This window comes from Alexandromys fortis, unplaced genomic scaffold (assembly GCF_014885135.2).
Source record: "Alexandromys fortis isolate MF-2015 unplaced genomic scaffold, M_Fortis_MF-2015_v1.1 scaffold_39, whole genome shotgun sequence".
Classification (NCBI taxonomy): Eukaryota; Metazoa; Chordata; class Mammalia; order Rodentia; family Cricetidae; genus Alexandromys; species Alexandromys fortis.
In genome coordinates, this window is record NW_026067918.1 from 3785031 (window position 1) to 3794237 (window position 9207).

Sequence of the window (9207 nt, forward strand, 5' to 3'; positions counted from 1 at the left end):
CCTCTAAGGGTTGCAGTAATGCATCTATTGCCACTCTTCTGTACATTCAAATAAGAATACAAGAAGGCTGTAAGGGTGGTGGAGAGGAAAACTGACTCTAAGCAAGCAAATGTAGTGGAGCTACCGAGAGGTATCAGTGGTTAGAGTGGTTGTTGAATACACCTGAAGACCTGAGTTTGGATTCCCAACACTCCTGTGAAAAGCTGGCTTTGGTATCAGATACCTCCAACCCCAATGTTGGAGGAGGGACAGAGACAGAAAGATCCACGGGGGACCTTAGCTGTAGCCAAACCATCAGGCTCTGAGTTCAATATGAAACCCCCAAAATTAATATGGAAAGCTATAGAAGACAATGTGCCTCTAGAAAGCACACGTAAGTGAATCTGCAAACACTCATGCGTGCGCGCGCGCACACACACACACACACACACACACACACGTGCATTTGTACACAAAACGTGAAGAGGAGGAGAGGATTAAAAGATGGATTACTTTCTAGGGAAATAAAATGCAGCATACATCTTGATAGTGTGAAAAGTAATATGGAAAAGAACCACATACGCTGATTAGATTTCATGGTAACTGAACAAATTCAATAGTGATCTGGATAATATTAATCTGTAGCTTCTTCGCCTCTTTCAGTTCTTAGAATTCTCCACTAGAATATGTTTCTTGGAGCCCATCTTAGTCCTTTAGACCTCACTAGAGAAGCACTTAAGGTGTATGGGTGCTATTTTTCTTCTATTGTAGCCAAATTCACATATTAATTGACATCCCAGACCCCGTTTTCTTTATTTTTCATGTGCAGTAGAAAGAAAGCACAGATGTTGTAAGTTCAAGCCCGGGAGTGGGATATTTAGAGTTCCTGAAGTCATTCTTCACTCTCCGCATCCTAAATTCTTCTTCCTGCCTCCCGTCTGCACATGTGTAGGGGAACATTTGCCGCAAGGTGCCTCTAACATGAGCCTCAGCTGACATCCTTTCTGCGAGTTCCAGAAATACAAATTAGCCGGTGTTGGCAGAAGATTAGGGACGGCTCTTGAGGCAGTCTTTCATTTTGCAGTTTGATTTTTCCATTCATCTTGCCAAGAGAGTATCTCTGTCCAGAAGTTTCTCCTCTTTTCTCATTTTAGTTTTATTTCCCCTCCCAGATCCAACTGTGTCTTCAGTGACGTCTCTGCATGTTTCTTATCCCCCACATGTTCTTATACCTTCTTTCATCTTTACATTACATCTCTTACTTCTTGTATTCTTGACTAGGAATGAAAATAATGTTTATAAGTTAAGACTAGCCCATGAAGTAGATAAATACCCCTGATTGGCTAAATAAACTTCATTTCCCACTGAGGCTTTATTGAATGCTATGAGTTAAAGATGTGGGGCCAAATATTATCCATTAGCAAATTTTGATCACATATCTCGCTCCTAATGATAACATTCTGTTCTTGAAAAGCATAGAGCTATGTTCCATGTAAGAAGGTATAGCTGTTTTCCACATCTATCTATTTTAAAAAGCCATTGCCCCCAAGAACACACTGTAACAGTGTCTGCATTAGTAACCTTCAATAACACAAGCATCTTAGTTTCTAAAGTCCTAATGTGCACAGGGAAGCCCCAGTAGAGTTCTTCTGTTGGCCAGTCGTTCCTTGGGTCTCTGAGCATCTGGATTTCCTCCAGTTGAACATATAACACAGAAATCTAAGCCTCCCTAGCACCAGGTGGAGAAAAGTTAGAGACCATCAGACTGACTTCCCAGTGTCTTTATTTCCTTTGAGTTTGCCGTAATAGGTCTTGATTTTTCTTGTTTACAGTTTTCAAGCTATGAGAGTCTCTTTATTATCAAAGACCTCACAATTTACGCACAGGAAGGATGACTGCACAGCCCTGGGGTCTGTGGTTAACCTGCACTATTTGGGTATCTCCAGGGGAGGAGGGAAGGCCAGCGGTTTGGGTCCTGTGGAAACACTGCCTACTGACCCGAAACTTGGAGAGTAGGTTGAGATATTTTGTATCATTAACTTAAATACTAAATTTTAAACCTTTCAAAAACAGTATCTTTTCCAATCTTCTATGGTTAGCCTTCTATGAAATTGGAATATCCATATCTCACCACTAAGGCGTCCTGATAGTTGATCCTCTTAAGTACAAAGTTTCAGATGCTCTTCTCGTCTTGAACTCCAAACAAGGTTGTTTATGAACTGACCAAATTCAGAAACATCTTTCCCCAGATCTTGATTGTTATTTTCAGTTTTTTAGAAGAAAGTAAAACATTTGTGGAGAAAGGTATCCCAAATAATTAATACTCAACGCCTTTTATTTCCTTTTTAATGTTCTCTTAGGAATACTACTCAAACTCAATTCAATTATAAAGTCTATAAATGGAGGAGTAGGTTGGGATGGTTTGGATACAGTCCATCATGTTTTAAACATGGATTAGTTATTGATACTTGCCTTAAATCTGGATGTGTCAGTGACCTAGAAACAGGGAACTGTTAGAGTTAAGATTGCAACTCTGTTTTTATTTGACTGCCAAAGGCTTTCTATTTGTCTTCTAGGAAACACATTTTGCTAAGAACAGGACACTGTAATAATTGTTAGGTTGGAGAACCTCTACATCCTCTCATTGTGTGTGCTCTCTGTCCTAAAAATCAGGACACACAGGCACCTCAGTCTCTCTCCCTGAACAGACAGTTGACAAGCAGATGAGCTGTGATCTTGCAGAGTTTTCCCTCCTCCCCTTCTAGTTGCAGAACCTCTTCCCTCATGAACCATCAATAAGGTGACCTTGACTTACATAGGCTAGAGGTGATGATAGCCACCACTGCTCCCCATGCAGGAAAACAAAAGTAAAAATCTTTGGGCTGACGAGGGAGGGGGACTTGACTGGGGGAGGGGGAGGGAAATGGGAGGCGGTGGTGGGGAAGAGACAGAAATATTTAATAAATGAATAAAAAAATGAAAAAAAAAACTTCTCCGGTTTCTTTTTAACTAAAGGGTCTGTCCCTCCCTCTAAGACCCCATTATGGCTACCCATGGCTATGATACTAACTCTCTTGATATAGCTCTCATCTGATGGCTAATTCATCTTGTTTTTTTTTTCTATGAACATGCCATTTTCTTGTTATTAAAATATTTTATTTGTTGTTTTGAGAAGGCTCTAATGTAACTACCTTTTCTAAAAACAACAAAGAAAACACAAACCTCAAGTAAGATAAAATGGATTGTGAAAAAGTGTGACTAGTGTATATACCTATTGGGGTTAGGTTAGAGAAGGAAGCAGATGAAAAGAACCATCTCAGTTCATAGTGGGCACCTCTATTCTTTTTTTTAATTAATTAACTTATTTTCTAATTTCATTTTACATTCCATGTGCGCTCTATTCTTATGCTTTACAATCAAATTTTGGTCTTCCAAGTGGATAAAATCAATTGCCAACTTGGGGCTGGGTGATGGTTCAGTCATTAAAATGTCCAAGTTGCAAGAATAGGAGTTATTTCAGAGCCATGCAAATAGTAAGAATAAAAGCCCAGTAAGGCGATATACCCTTGTGACTCCTGTGCATAGGAGGAAGGAACAGGAAGATCTGTGGGGCTTGCTGCTCAGCGAGGCTACCTGAATTGTTGACGCCCTGCTTTATTGAAAGACTCTATCTTAAAAAATAAACTAAGGAAAACACGTGTTGTTGACTGCTGGCCTACACACACACCACACACACACACACACACACACACACACACACACAAGATGGAATGTGTACATACTCCTATAACACAAACCAGTGCCCACTTAGTGGGATTCTAGAACATACATAATTTAATGATCAAAATTTTGATGAATTTTTTTATTTACATCACCCCCATTGTGCACCTCAAAAATTACATGTTTTTTCATTTAGTTTTACAGTGGTATTTAAATATCACTGGACATAAATGGTACTTTGTCATTAAGTAAATCTGTTTCTATATGTTGTATCATTCAAACCTTAAATCTTTCAGAAGAAATAGAAATAAAACAACAGTTGACTATAATTTACAAGTTGACATATTAAGTTTCAAGATGTGACCTTTATATCCCAAGGTTGCTTATCTATAAAACAGTGAGCTACATATTAAGATTTAACACATTTCAGTATATCTTGTTCTACTGTTTTTAACGTTAGAAGTTATAAGAAAATCTTTAAAAAATTTTTGCTTACTACTTTTATTTTTAAACATCCATCCCTTGCTCTTAAGGGTGGGGAGAGAACATCTAAATCTTCTTTGGTCAAGTTCATTATCTGGAGCTAATCAGAAAACAAAACAAAACCAAGTTAAAAAAAATACGTACTCTCTATAACTGAACTGATTTAAGACATAACAAGGGGAATGGAAAATGTGGGACTACCCTCACAGATAACTTTGTTTGCCAACCTACAGACAGATCAGGGTCTGAACGGCTTAGTCTTCAACTCCTGGAAAATGAGAGAATGATTCCAAGTGGAAATTTTAAAAAGAAAGGAGGAAGGACTTTTGAAAGTAGGGCACTGCTGATCAGTGACATGCTGCAAATACAAAAGTTAATAAGGAGACTGTAATTAGTCAGGCTCTAGGTACGCTTTCCAAGATATCTAAAAATAATCCGTATGTGTCAAAAAGCTTGTTGTCAGTAGTACAAAAATTTTATATAAGCTGACCGGTTTCGAATGATCTCGCTGAGTTTACAGCAATTAAAACCCACTGAAATCCATGGGGCTGCTGTATAAACACAGATATATAAACATGAATGCATTAAATGTCTTCACCAGTGACCAAAATGCTAAATCGATTTTATGAGAAGTTGGTTTTCCAGCCATCAAGTGGCTGTAAGATTGTAAATGTTAAATGTTTTCACAGGTTGTTGCTTTCCCAGCTGCTGAGACATTTATCTCTCTCTCTCTCTCTCTCTCTCTCTCTCTCTCTCTCTCTCTCTCTCTCTCTCTCTCACACACACACACACACACACACACACACACTTGCTTTTCCAGCTGTTAAGCCTCTCTGTACATTTTTATGAAGTTTTTCCCCCTTTCCTCTTCCTTGCTAAATCTATTTATATTTCACTCATGAAAGCAAGTGCAAAATCATCTTGGCATCATCGAACTTTTATTTTTATTGAATTTTTAAAAATACAAATAAAAATTCCATCCCTGTTTCAGTGCTTTCCAGAAAGCAGGGGCCCTAGTTATAATGAATCCAAGATGAACATTACACGTTCATCTCAGAATTTAGATACCACAAATGCAACCCCTTGTGGTATGTTTGGTGGAGAGGCTGTCCTTGTGGTATTTCCATCGGAAATATTGCACTTGTGGTATTTTCAATGGAAAAACCATTACTGTAGTGTTACCGAGTACTGCAGGAAACATTGGCTGGAAGCTTTTATAAAAATGTCCAAGGGAAGCAGTGAGATGCTGCAGGACCAAATTAAATTAAAACAGCAATGGTCTCACGAAGGGGTGATAATGACCAAATTAAATTAAAACAACAATGGTCTCTCACTATATATATTTATATATATAACTTATACATATTATATATATATTTTAATTAGTAAAAAAGAATTCTAATTAGTAAAGTATTCACAGAAGCCCAAAGGTTAAGTGTGAGTGAGAAATAAGACTTACACAGGAATACAAGTAGGAAAATAAAGTTGAAGTCAAAGCTGTGTTGAGGGAGCAGTACACTGTAGTTCAATCCTGAGACCTCTTCTTAAGATCTAGAAGAGATGCTCATGGGTATGTGTGGGGTCACCCAAGTAGATGCTCAAGGCCCAAGACACGAGGAGAAATTTGGAAGTAGTTTTCCACTCAAGTGTGAGGCTGGAAGGCATTTAAATGACCCAGCTTAAGGTAATGACCTGGGGAGCTTTTCTGACATTGGCAGGGGCTCAGTGGTTTTCTCTGTTTATCTAAACTTCTGGAGAGAAGGACTCTCTTGGTCTGGTAGGAAGGTTTTTTTTTTTTTTCTCCCACATATCACTGATGTCTGGCTTCTTTACACATTTGACATTATGCTTGTAATGCAACCCCACCTCCCATTTTCTGGGATACCCTTCTCTTGTCTAGGTCTAGAATCCTTGTAAAGTCAAGACAAGGTCGTAGTATTACTAGGGATGTCAGAGTCAAAGCCAGGATTTTGACAGCCTTACTAAGCTAGGTCAGGCCACCCTACAATAGGTCAAGAAGGGAGATTTCTCCAATATGGTCACATTAGAGAAAAGAACAGAAATAGAGGGAGTGATAACGTCCTGGCACGAGGTTTAGGCTTAAATAGAGGAACAACAATATGTGCCACCAAGAAATTCAAGCTACAGACCAGTTCATTTCTGTGTAGCTTGCAAAGTGGTAATAAGAGTTGTCTGGACTATATGATATGGGATCTCTTCTGGGGAGACCAGTGCCAACTCCAGATGTCACTGGGCTTCAGCCTTCTTCTCCTCACAACCCCAAACCTCTGGGGAATTCTGATTCCATGGCTTTCCATTGCTTTAGTAGTCTCATAGGAGAAGAGATGGACACAAGCATTTTCCCTTAAGAACAACTTTGGTGCTGACAAAAGCGTGCAAAGCCTTGCTATCCACTGGGTCCCTCCTGACACTGGAACCCTACATGGGTCTACCACTTATAACAACCATAAGGAAGAGGTGTCTCTCTGAGAGTCAGGATCTCATGGCATCTTTCTGTCTTTTACTTTGCCGGCAGTATTGACAGCAGGCAACATGTTTCTTGTTTCTCTACAACCAACACTGAACACAGTTCTGAAAATCTGTAATCATTAATTATCAGTTGCATAACTGAAGTAAAGCAAACATGGTCTCTTGAGTTTTCTAAATCCCCATGGAGGGATTATTTTAGCCATCACCCCTATCTGCTTTGCAAGCTGAACTCAAAAATAACTGAGATTTTTGCTACTTACTTCATATCCATACTCCCGTCCTGTGGGAATGTGTCTCGGGACCCTGACTCCTCCTTAAATGCTGATTGGACCAGGTCCACCTTGTGCTTTCACACATGGCTTCTACATTTCTCCAGAAGTAGGTCTCTGTTCTAGCCATCTGGAGGGGGATATGGAAAAGAGAACAAATGAATATGTGTATAAGTCATCTACAGACTTGACCTGAAAGTGCCATCCGTACCTGCTGCCATTTTTCTCCCATCAAAGTGAGGGTCGTCATGGGCTCATCTGTATCCCAAGATTCCCATGTTGAAGCCCTAACTGAAGTGTCTTAAGGTGTGACTACATTTGGATATAGGGACTTTGATGGAGTAGTTACATTAAAACGTGGCCATTAGATTGGGATCTAATTTGAAGAATGGCTGTCTTCAAGAAAAGGAAATTTGTACAGATGAGGATACAGAAAGAAAAGCACATGAAGATACAGGGAGCAGACTGTCATCAACAAGTCAAGGAAAATGATCTGAGAGGAAGTCAGCTAATCCAATGGACACTTTGACGGTGAGAATTTTGGCTTTCAGAGTTGTGTGAAAACAAATTTCTGTTGTTTAAGACCCATAGTTTGTGGTACTTTGTTTTGGCTACCTAAACTAATGCTAGGGAGTCTGGGAAATGTAGTCTTGCTATATGTGTAGTAGAAAGAATAAAGAGTACAGAGCACAGATTCTGTTGCTGCCTTGGAACAGGGAGTGTGTAAGGAGTTATCCACCTCAGCTCACCTTTCCCCTTTTTAGATCAAGGCAGATCCAGTAGATCAAATGACTAGTCCAGGGATCTTCTGGGAAGTGACATCCTCCCTAATCAGCCCATTTTCCACATAGTGAACTGGATTTCCCCAAATTGTTAATAGTTATTTTTAATATATTGAAATCTAGTTTTTTTTGAGATTTGATGTGTGTGTGTGTGTGTGTGTGTGTGTGTAGGTTAGAGGATAGCCTGTGGGTAACAATTCTTTCTTGTTATGTTTATCCTGGTAATTTAACTCAGACTCAGCAACAGGTGCATTTACCTGTTAAACTATATCCTGGCCTCTACTAATTCTTTTTTAGTAACTTTCCACCAAAGTCTCCTAATGTAACCCTAAATTGGGTACATATTTATATTATTGTATAAAAATTAATAAGCCCTTGTCTAAAACTTACTAAGGTGGCCGTAAAGATGACTCAGCAGTTAAGAGCATTTACTACTCACCATTGCAGAAGGCCATGGTTCAGTTCCCACACCCACTTGGTGTACACAACCACCTGCAACTTCCATTCCAGAAATCCAAAACCTTTTTTGAATTCTGCTGGCTCCAGCATTTAAGTGGTGCACAGACATACTCAGGCACATACATATATACATGAAATAGAATATATAGATTTAAATAAAGGAAACTTAGGAAAGGATTTCAAGGATGTACAGAATAACATTAAATTGATGCATTGTGCCATGGACTGAGGGCCCCTGGGTGGTTTCACAGTTACAGTACAATGAATCCAGGCTTGGTGGTACTCTCACGTCTGTCATAACCACCACCACTGGCTTATTGCCAAAACGGATACTAACAGGTGGAGAGGAATATTAAGTGCTAGCCAATTCCAAGATCATTTCCAACAGACTTTCAATAAGTGTGATGATATCGGCCTCAAACACTGCCTTGTAAAAGTAGATCTGCTTCTACTACCAACTTCTAAAGCATGAAGAATCATATGTCATGGGGAGTTGATTTTCCTTTTTAAGATACCTATAGAGGATCAAAGGAAATATTATTAGGCAATAAGACATGACTTAGATACAGTTTTTTGTATCTGTAGTCTTCAAGTAGTTTTATTTTCATGCCAGGACTGGATATTATAATTTGCTTCACTTTGAAATCTTGTAGATTGGTTAATTTTGTCAATCTTCCCACTGTCACTCAATAAAGAATTTTATTTATATATGGTATTTTTAGATGAGATTTAAGAATGTTAATGATGTCAAACTCTCTTTACATTCCTAAAAATTATAGAATTAGTTTTCTGATGTCCACCTCATTTTTCCTTAGCTTTCTTCTGTTGAAATAGGAGCGGCAGGGCTGCGTCCCCGGCACCCGGCCACCTGCATGGCTAGTTTATACCCAGAAATAATTACACGGAAACTGTATTCTTTCAAACACTGCCTGGCCTGGCTGGGTCCAGTTTCTTATTGGCTAGCTCTTACATATTGTTCTAACCCATTTCTAATATTCTGTGTAGCCCATGAGCTGGCTTACCAG